This window comes from Nilaparvata lugens, chromosome 10 (genome assembly GCF_014356525.2).
Source record: "Nilaparvata lugens isolate BPH chromosome 10, ASM1435652v1, whole genome shotgun sequence".
NCBI lineage: Eukaryota > Metazoa > Arthropoda > Insecta > Hemiptera > Delphacidae > Nilaparvata > Nilaparvata lugens.
The window spans coordinates 41406012-41418018 of record NC_052513.1 but is presented as its reverse complement, the minus strand read 5'-3'; the positions used below and the strand labels follow the sequence as shown (position 1 = coordinate 41418018).

At 34.3% G+C, this 12007-nt stretch overlaps 1 protein-coding gene across 1 annotated transcript in view; it reads right to left on the bottom strand.

Annotated features, from left to right (window-relative positions):
* LOC111051410 (transducin beta-like protein 2) overlaps positions 1-12007 on the bottom strand; it is a 119660-nt gene that overhangs the window by 68889 nt on the left and 38764 nt on the right.

The following is a 12007-nucleotide window of genomic DNA, read 5'->3' as shown; positions in this document are numbered from 1 at the left end:
GAATTAAAGATAATTTGTTCCATATATTTTCTACTAAAATATTCACAGGGTATCCTACGTGGACAAAGTAATGAAATTATCAGTGAATAGTAAATGATAATAATCTCTCATGTAGAAACTATTGAAATTTTCAATTAATTTATTATCAGCTCAAATGTTTTGATGCTCAACTAATTTCGTATAAAAAATCAAAATAGAATATTTATGAATGAATGATAGAGTCTGATTATTGATTTTGGCTCTAGAACTGATGTATTATACATAATATGAATATTGTAATCGATATAATATAAAAATACAATCAGTAAATATTAAGATTCACAAAGTGCCGGTTGCACAAAAGCCGTTTAACCGTGATTATCTCCACGAGAACCAATCAGAGAAGTCGTCTTATCAAAAAGGCCTTCTCTGATTGGTTCTCGTGAAATTAACCACGGTAAAATTTAACCGACTTTTGTGCAACCGGGCCCAAGTATTTTGTACATTTGAAAAATTATTTAATGTGTATATAACGCACGAATAAATGAAAACATAGATGAATATTCTTGTGCACTTTTTATTAAAACCTCTTCTGACTCAATTACTTACTAAATTATGAAAGAGAATTACTTATTTCAAATCTAGATAGTTCACTATTTCAATGTAGCCTATTAATGCATGGAAGTACGGAATAGATCAAACCATCGTCTCAATAATTGAAGAGATATTACAACAATAGAGATTATAATCTCTAATTTATAATTATATAATTATAAACCATAATTTATAATTATATGATTATAATTTATGAACCCGAAATTAATATGAAGCAGAATTAATAGCCTACATTCTTCTTACTGCAGTGGAATATTCGATGAACTCAAAACTGGAGGTAAAAATCATGTTTTTGGACTCAGGGGACCTTGAAACGTATAGAAAACTTGAAATTAGGGTACTTTTATTTTTTGGGAAGAAATACTCTTCTTACCTATGGAAATAGGGCGAGGAAAGTAAAAAGGTATAATTTATTGAGTTGTTTCAACAGTTGAAAGAAAATAATAATAATAATAATAATAATAATAATAATAATAATATAATAATAATAATAATAATAATAATAATTTATTTCTCGTAAAAAGAAAAATCACAATTACAATTTCAAATGAAAACATATAACATAACAGTATGAAGAAACATTTCAATTTTCAATGAAATTATATAACAAAATAATCATACAATTGCTTCCTTATCAGAGAAATTAGGTACTCCCGAGGATTCCTTTATGGGAGTTACCAGCAAATAGTTTTGGTCATTTAGAAAATGAAATGTCAACTCAAAAATTGTGGAAAGGAAGATAGATTTAATTCAAACACCAATAAAATGATCAACCTCTGAAAGGGAATAAAGAGAAGGAGCGTACACTGTAATATTCACTTAGGGCCAGACCACATTAGGAATTTTTTCAGTCGGCACAAGTGGATAGGAAATTCTCTCGAGACGTCAACCCAATCAGACAATCGGAAATATTCATGTCCTGCTGTGCCGACTGGAAAAATTCCTCATGTGGTCTCACCCTTATGCTCTAATAATTCTAGATAACTTGTGAAATACATAATCTTGTATGGTGATTCGTAGGCAATGGCCTGGTTGCATAAAAGCCGGTTAAATTTAAACCGTGATTAATTCCACGATAACCAATCAGAGAAGGTTCTTTTGAAAAGACGGCTTCTGTGATTGGTTCTTGTGGAATTAATCACTGTAAGTCTATCTTGTATGTAGAATCTATTATCTAGTATGGCATTACTTATCTCTTTTCTGTATAGGGCTACTTGTAATATAGAAATAAAGAAAATAAAAATCTCAGTACCCTTTTTTTATAAGATCAAAATAAGAATCTTCCAGTAGTATTTATTTATTTACTTCATATCACTTGAAAATGGCATAAATGTCCGAAACATGTTGTGATAAAATTTTTTTAAAAAGGGTACTGAGATTTTTATTTTCTTTATATCTATGGCATTACTTATATGGTGAATTGAATATCACTTGGGAGATTTTTCAGATATTCTTTCCAGTCGAGGATAACGTGCAGCCTTCAAGAAAAAGGTTAACGGTTAATTATACATCACTTGACAGATTAAGATATTTGTTTCTTTCAAGGATAACATTTATCCTGGGAGGAAAAACCAATGATGAATTGTATATCACTTGTATATTTTTGGATTTCAGTTTCGTTTAAGGATACAAACAAGGCTCATCCTCAAAGAAAAAACCTATGGTAAATTGTATATCACTTGTGAGATCTTTTGAAGAGTTTAGTTTCGATTGAAAATACAACCAAGGTTAACGTTAATCCTCGAAGAAAAAACCTATGGTGGATTGTATATCACTTGACATATTCGGATTTCAGTTTTGTTCAAGGATACAAACAGGGCTAACTTTTTTCATTGACTAAAAAACCTATAGAGGATTGTGTATCACTTGGCATATTTGGATTTCAGTTTTGTCCAGGGATACAAACGAGGCTAACGTTTATTCTAGAAGAAAAAACTAATGATGAATAGTAAATCACTTATCATATTTTTAAATTTTCTTTTCGTTCGAGGATACAAACAATGCTAACGTTTATCATCCTCGACGAAAAAAGCCTATGGTGGATTGTATATCACTTGGCATATTCGGATTTCAGTTTTGTTCAAGGATACAAACAAGGATAACGTTCATCCTGGGAGGAAAGAATCTCTGAAACGGAATTAACTCAAGTGAATAACACTTGGCTAAAGAGGTGCCCATAATGAAAGTGAAGAAAGTGGAAAAGGAACCGATAACTGTGTCTTCAAAACTTGAATTTGACTCGATTTATAAATACCCAAGAAATTCGCCGAAGAAGATACTGGTTCAGCAGCATCACCCTGACACCATTCTGTCTTTCTCTCCTTCCTCTCTCTCTCTCTCTCTCTCTCTTACTCTCTCATTCACCCATATTCACATATATTTTTCTCTCACCCACATTCGCTCTCACATCCTCTTTGTCTATTCGTTTCCCTGTCTTCCTCTCATTCGCTCTCTATCTTCCTCTATCACTCTCTCATCCACCCATATTAGCTTCTCGTATTTCTCTCTCACTCTTTCATTCCTCACCCATATTCACTCTCACATCCTCTTTGTCTATTCGTTCCCTACTTAGAGTTATCTTTGAGTTTAGCACAGTGCAGAGTTGAAGCAGACCGGTTGGTGAAGGATAAAGAAAGCTTTTTGATAAAAGACGCCATGATTAGATAGAGCACTTGCGGTAGCATGGAAGCTATTAGTAAGCGAGGCAAAGTGTTCACATGAACATCTCTCACTGCTCTCTCTCTTTCTTTCCCGCTCTCTGAAGAATTGAATTGGAGAGAATTGAATTGTGTGATTTTCTGCCTCTGTTGGGTTTTGAGTTGTGTGGCAGAGAGAATCTCAATCAATCTCTTTCCCTTTATATCTCTATCTCTCTGTCTTTCTAGCTCTCCCTCACACACAAGGGTTACGACAGGAAGAGAGAGAATAGAATAGAATGACTTTTTATGTATGTTGACGTGGCGAAGTTTTGACAATATTGTCTACTCTGCCACTTAACCACGTCGTTAGCAATCAATATAATACGAAATATGCAGAGATAACAAAAAAATTGAAGCAAGAAATGACAATAAAATGTAATAAATATGAGAGATCAATATTGAATGATAAAAGTCTTTTAAAAAATAAGTGTTTTTCAATAAACTCAATCACTTCTCTGCTGAAAGTAGAAGCAAAAAATAAATTGAAACGAAATAATAGACAAGCTACTGAAGAGAATTAATACAGTAAGAATTGGAATCAACGATGAAATTTGTTTATTTATGAATAGTGGATATGGATATGAGGAAAAAGAACCTGTGTAGGCCTAACAGTATTCAATACCTGGGAAAGAGAATAAAGAACAGTGGGGAAAATCCGATAGCAAAGAGAGATTGATTGATTGATTGAGTACTTTATTTATGTAGATTACAATATAAACTGGCTTATACACTTATATACAATAGCTTACAATACAGTAAAATTATAGATGAATTTACATAATATAGACTAAGAAAATAATTATTGAACTGTATATGATATGAAAAAGTAATTTGTAATATAATAACTATAGATAATTATATTGTTATGCATCTACATAAATTGCCGGAGCTTTGGACATATCAATGTCCATTCTTCGGAAAGAATATTAAAAATATCCTCCCCACTAACTCTCTACCAAAAGAGAGAGAGAGAGAGAACTTTAGAGTCCTAACTCAAACTTTGATTAAAGCAATCAATCCAAAATTAAAATCAATCATCATCTCTTTCTGTCTTCCAATCACCTTTTGATTGAGTATTCATATTATTCAGATTTTTTCAGTTTGCAGTTTTCAGCTTCTTCTGTTTCAACTTTAGAGGTGGAGAAGTATCATGCACAGAAGAAGGGAACTGCCAGAGCAATCAATAAAGAACTTATATTGAAATATTTGGGAAAATAAATGCTAATGTCAAAAATTATATCATATAATATATGTTCAATCAGCGGAGAATAATTCATGAAAACAATAGGATCATAATTATGAATCATACAAGTTTCACTCTAAACTAGGTTTACATGTAGCTCAGGTTGCATTGGGCTCAACTCAGACTTACGCGACACAGGTTGAGAAGAGACTCGACGTGTTTTCAAATGGTGACAGTCGTGGAGACTAGAATCGACTGGTCTGAGTGTCACCATTTGGAAACACATGCTCTCGACTAGAGTCGAGTCTCTTCTCGACCTGAGTCGCGTAAGTGTGAGTCGAGCCTTTGGAAACACATGCTCTCGACTAGAGTCGAGTCTCTTCTCGACCTGAGTCGCGTAAGTGTAAGTTAAAACGGAGATAGATCATATCTAAAACGGAGATAGATAAACCCGGAACACATAGGAATGAATGCGACCATATCTACAAGTAATCGTGGTTTAGCATTCAACGTAGATTGTGCATATGACACAGTTAGTGCCGGTTACACAACAGACGGTTAAATTTTAACCAAGATTCCACGAGAACCAATCAGAGAAGCCGTCTCTTCAAAGACTCATCTCTGATTGGTTCTCGTGAAATTAATCACGATTAAAATTTAACCGGTTAAAGCCGTCTCTTCAAAGACTCATCTCTGATTGGTTCTTGTGAGATTAATCACGGTTAAAATTTAACCGGTTGTTGTGCAACCGGGCCTTGATGTGTTAAACAAGGTTTAAACCAACAACTGATTACTCATCGTTTTAACTGAGATGATGGGACGGTGAGCCAGAACTCCCTAGGAGGTCCGAAATATTATTTTCCTACAGTTACGTTGAAAAGTGGCCATTGCTGCACTGATTACAGAACGCGAAGAATCACTTTTCCGCTCTAGTGCGGGAAAAATTTTTCTGCACTCCAGATTTGCAACATGGCAACGCAAAATACTTAGTAGGTTATATGGAGCAACAGTGCAGCAAAATCAAAATGAAGTTGGTAACAGTGACTGCTGTGGCTGCTATAGTGAGCAGAGGTGCAACCAAGCACAACGCGCTAATTATTACTAATATATATTATAACCAAGGACAACATTTTTATTCAATTTGACAATAAATTAAGGTTTTTATCAATAATAAAATTACACAGAAAAACATTTGATGCATTTCAGGCAATTTTACCCATAATAACCCACTTTTCATATTCAATGGTAACTGTAGGAAAAACATAATGTGAAATACGTGCGCAAAGTTCCTCTGCTGCACTCAAGAAACCATTCCGCCCTCGCCTACGGCTCGGGCGTAAACGTTTCTTTCGATGCAGCAAACTGTCACTTTGCGCACTAGTTGCACAAATAACTATTTTTGAAGCTCTATCATGTACGATCATTTCGATGTACTTTAGTAAAACAGTAAAATACCTCCCACATAGTTTACATCCCTTCTATTTTTCTTCTATAGTGAGGTCTACGTTATAATGACAGTGGATAAAGATAGAAGAATAGCGATGCCGATTCTCTGCATTAATTCATCATATTTCTACACTGTCAAAAACATAATTGGCAGCGTTGTGAACCTAGAAAAGGATAGTACCACCGGCCTTGTTGAATGATAGACAAGGATAGCAAAACCAAAGTTGATCAAATACTGTCATTATAACGTGGACCTCACTATAGTGTTAAATTCTTGACACTTTGTTTAAACAACATTTTTCCACCACATATTTCACCACCTATTTAGCACACTCATATGAAGTTTAATAGCTTTCACTCATCTCTCTCCGATTATAATCATTTTGATAAAGAGAAAGTGAGTGCTTATACACTGGTTGACATTCTCATTGGGCAGGTATTGCACTAGTAATAGAGAATTCGTTTTTAAACCTATACCGGAAGACAACAATATCAATACAGAGAGGTCCACGTTGAAATGGCAGTTAAGAAAGATAGGATAACAGCGCTGCCGATTCTCTGCCTTGCCACTCACTGCCAATGGAGGATATAGCTGAGATCCATGTTATAATGACAGTGGACAAAGATAGGTAATGATAAAGATAGAAAATAGGTCATAGATAGCTGTGTTGCCGATTCTCTGCCTTGCCAGATAGATGCGTTGCCAATTCTCTGCCTTGCCACTGCCTTCCATAGAGGATAGCTGATACCGGTATATCTGATGTAATATTAACTGTTCATTCTTGTTTCAAATAATCAATCATATTTTATTCGTTACGAAAACATATTTTTCAATGATTTAATAATTGAAAATGAATATTTTGTTAATTAATTATGTTTGTACGTTGTTGAAAACGATCTGGCAACGTTGAGGAGCTAGAAAAGGATAACGTAATATTAACTGTTCATTCTCGTTTGAAATAATCAATTATATTTTATTAAGCAAGAAATTATATTTTTCAATAATTTCATAATGAATTTTCATAATTATGTCAATTAGTTATTAATTCTGCCTTGTTAAAAGACGATCTGGCAACAGAGCAAAGCGAGAAAGAGATAGCGCTATCTGCTTTGTTGAATGATAGACAAGGATAGCAACACCAATGTTAATCAAATACTGCCATTATAACGTGGACCTCTCTATAGCAGATAATATCTCGAGGCATTCGATTCTCGAAGGACCATGAGAAAATACTATTCATTCGATAAAGGATAAAGGTCGATAAGGTCCGACAATATATTATTGCTAATTGGATAATGAGCAGCTATCAAGACATGTGATGTCAAATTCTTCGGCCAAAACGAATTAAGAGAAATGAAAGGACTAGCAGAATTTCTTGGATGTGAATGTGGTTGATTATTTATTGTCAGATATTCTAGCTGGAACGACAATCAATTGTAGTTAATATTTATAGTAGTCAGTTGTAGGCTTGTAGTTAACAGTTGTAGTTGACATTTAGTATTCAGTTGTAGTTACCAGGTGTAGTTGACAGTTGTATTTATCAGTTGAAGTTAACAGTTGGTAGTTAGCATTTAGAAGTCAGTTATAGTTAATAGATGTGGTTGACAGTTGTATTTATCAGTTGTAGTCTTAGACCAGTTATAAAATAGACACGCTGGGAAGTCTAGACTCTGAAGCTAACATCTACTGCCATATCACCATATCGTGACGTCAGCATCGGATAGAAAACTTTTCTGCAGAGTTTGTTTACATTATTTTCTATCCGATGCTGACGTCACGATATGGTGATATGGCAGTAGATGTTGGCATCATCGACTTTCAGTATGAATGGGCCGTGTCTATTCTATAACTGGTCTAAGGTTGTAGTTAACAGATGTAGTTGACAGTCGTATTTATCAGTTGAAGTTAACAGATGTAGTTGACAGTTGTATTTATCAGTTGTAGTTAACAGTTGAACAGTTAACAGTCAGTTATATAGTTATCCATCTAAGGCTGCTAGGAGAGCCTTGAAAGTTAAAAGAACTGTTGCATAGAGAAAAATCTGATTCACTTGATATAGCCTAATAAGTTTGAAGATTTAATTAAGGTACGTACAGACTTATGCGCCACGAACACTCGTATCCCACTTACCATCAGCTGATGCTATGCTTATTATATCTGTTTCTAAACAAAAACAGTAAGATACAGATATAATAAGCATAACACATAAGCTGATGACAAGTGAAATTCGCGTGTTCGTGACACATAAGTTTGTACGCACTTTGATAATCTGAGGGTGATGCGTGATGCCCATATAAGCTCTTAGGCTTGTGCGTGGGTAATGAGTGAGAGGGATTATGATGATGAGAGATGAACGACTACTTAGTCGGGACCGACGGCTTATCGTCTCCTCCGAAAGACGGAGACAATCACATCATAAAACTAGGTTACCCAGTTTATTTTTCAGTTACAGATTCTGAATAGTCTCAGGTCTCAGCAATAGTCACAATGAGATTACAGACAAATATATATGTTGTTAAATCTTGGTGAATTTATGCTGTAAATGGTATTAAATCATGACATCAAGATCATGAAAATATCTCCAATGTTGTAAATGGTAAATCAAGATCATGAGAATCAAGATCATCAAGAGAATCAAGATCATGTTGTAAATCAAGATCATGAGAAGATCTCCACTGGATCTATTTCAAGAACTAAAACTGAACAGATTGTTTATACCACGGAGTAGAGGACACAAGTATTCTTCTTTTTCCTGTGCTTATACTTTGTAGCACCGACATTACATGGATTGAGAAATTGTCATTACTTCCTACAATTTAAACCAGACAAATAATCCTGGAGAGGCCCTCTTCATGCAATTATCCCACAGTTGATTATTACCAGTATGGAGCAATCAGTCAACTCTACACTACGAGAATTCAGTAAGCTCCATAAAACTCTATGCATAGCCTAGAATCCAGTGGGAGCCACAAGATAAAAAAAGCTTGAACAAATTCTACGCTTGCGAATTGAAAAGAACAAAGCAATGTGAGAAAGTGAGGTAGCAATATTCCACGTTTTACTGTTTGAAATGAGTTAGAAGCAACAATAATAACCCAGTATAATGATAATGAAGGGAATGAGGATTTTAGAGCTTAGCAAAAGAAAAGAACAGAAAATAATCCTTGGATTACGCTTCAGAATTGGACCAGAGATGAAAAGGTAGAGGAATACTGCCGTGAGAAAGTATCCCAAGATAATTACCTACTATCGTATATCTATATCAACAGTAAGTGTACGAGAATACGATCACAAACATATATACATAATGCTATCGTATATAATATGACAAACATACACATATATACAATGCTTTGTTCACGTTTTTTCACCAGCTTTCAGCACGATATCGGAATTGGCAGGTTATTTCGAATAGCCCAGAGCTTTTTTATTGCTGAAGATGAGGATGTAACCTTCACGATCAGCAAAGATTATACTCTTTTTTCTCTTCCTATTATCTGAATTTGAGGTGAATATTAGAAGATAAGGTACAGATTCTTGTACAATTACTACCGAGCCTCACAGTGAACTTACAGAGATTTGTTTCGCATGACTCTGGATTTGTGAATTATTAAATTTGAAATACTGGTCAGGCCTACAAATTCATGAATGGTCACTTCTATACCTTGAGCTCGAAGCAGTTTGTTTTGCATGACTCTAGAATTTGTGAATTATTGAATTTGAAATACCAGTTAGGCCTACAGATTCATGGATGGTTACTAATGAATCTCTTACAGTGATTTGTTTTGCATGACTCCAGAATTTGTGAATTATTGAATTTGAAATACTGGGTAGGCCTACAGATTCATGAATGGTTACTATACTATATGCCTCGAACTTGAAGTAATTTGTTTCGCATGACTCTAGAATTTGAGAGGGATTTTGCGTTTCTTCAAGAAGCTTAATTGGCTAAATTATTGTAACGAATCATAGACAGTGATTCAAGTGAATTAATTCATTCATTATAAATTGCATTTCATCTTCCTATCGTTCAAAAACTATTATCTAGTTCATAACTTGTGGCATTGATTGATTAGTACCTAGTTATGATGTGATAGAGATCTAGAAAGAACGGGTATCAGGGCAATATCTACTATTACTTCGTAATAGTAGGTATTGATTAGGGCCCTGTTTCATAAAACTTATGTCACATAATACAGGAGGATCACCATTCCAATTACATGCTCAATATAGCCGATAAAAACAGCTGTTCGTGTATCACAGGATTTCTAAGTTTTTATGAAACAGGGGCCAGGTCGTATTCCGCAGATTTGTGTTAATTGAAGTCAATATCATACAATTCAAGATAATTCAAGTTGCATTCGACCTTCATATCGTTCAATTATTATTCTTCATACACTATCATGATTAATAAAATATATAGCATTGAGACAATATTAGATGAAACACGAAGAGAAAGAAAGAAATATACTTTATTTCGCCAAAATACAACATCATTAGCAAATATTTCCAATTAATAATACTGAAAAGAGCAGTCATACCATGGAGAAACAATAGCATAAACGCAATAGATAAATAATAGCATAAACAATAACACTTTCGCTATTGTTTCTCTATGGTAATACTGAATGTGGAGAACGCCTCTCCTTGGAATACTCTTGGATTGACAAATACATTCGACCAATCACAAGCGAGCAGTCACTCCAATCCTATTTTCGTGTCGACCAATGAGATGTCAGATTGGAGTTCACAGCTACAAAATGGTGAAAACTTTGCTGTGATTGGTAGAAGAGTTGTGATGCAGTCTAACTGATTACTAAAAGTTGTGACGTTTAATATGATTTCTTGAGAACCATTTAATATTATAAATCCCGGTTGCTCGTACGTCTATCAAATTTGATCGTGATTAAAATCCAAGAGGAGCGGAAGGCATTTTCAATCAGCGATAAACAGACGTTCTGAATCAAGATCTGAATCCAATTTCTCAGTTTTTTTCATACCCAGATTTTTGAAAGAATTCTAGTTCGTAAAGAAAATTGCAATCAAGGATTCACAACAAAACAGAACCAATCAATATACAGTCATCAATAGTTCATCGAATGGAGAGCCTTCAATAACTTAAAGTTTGTAGATACTAAAGAAAATGGTGGAAAAGAATTTCACAAGACTGTATTATTCATTAGTTCAACATATTTTAGACTGTACTAATGATTAGATCAAAACATTTATTTCACAAGACTGTATTAAGGATTTCACAAGACTTTATGTATCAATCATTAGTTCAACATATTTTAGACTGTGCTAATAATTAGATCAAAACTTTTATTAAACATTTTCAATATGATTTATGAATGAAATAGATATAATTATTACTATCAGCCATAAGCAAAGAAAATTCACATACAACAGTAGCTAGTCACTTCATCAAAATTTTTTTAAACATTTCCAATACCATCTGAACGAGTTCAATCACTACCTCCGTAAACAAAGCCGTAGTGCATTCGTGTGACGTCAGCACAGGTAGGGCTCCTACACCAATAGAAACTCTAGCTGATATAGACCAGCTGAAATCAACGATTTTTTATTGGTGTACGAACCCTTCCTGTACTGACGTCACACGAATGCACAACGGCTTTGTTTACGGAGTTAGTGGTTCAATATCATTACAATCAGACATGACCAATGCAAAGCCTCATAAAACAGTAACTATTCACAACATCAAAAACATTTTTCAAACATTTCCAATAACATCTGAACGAATTCAAAATCCTATACTATTAAACGAGCAATTTCTGTTTATATTTCACTGGATCTCGAAAACGGTTCTAACGATTCTCACGAAATTCAGAACATAGTAGGTTTATAATATTATAAAAATTCGATTGCACTAGGTCTCATCCCTAAAAACTGAATGAAGGACAATTGTCTCATCCCTGGGAAAACTCGCTGAAGGACATAAAAAGGATTTATTAATCCTTGGAAAAACAGCTGATAGTTTCGTCGTCTGTTGATGATGGAAGTGATTGCATGTGTGTGGGACCGAGACAAAATTATGACTCAGCTGTTGAATTTCTGTAATCATTC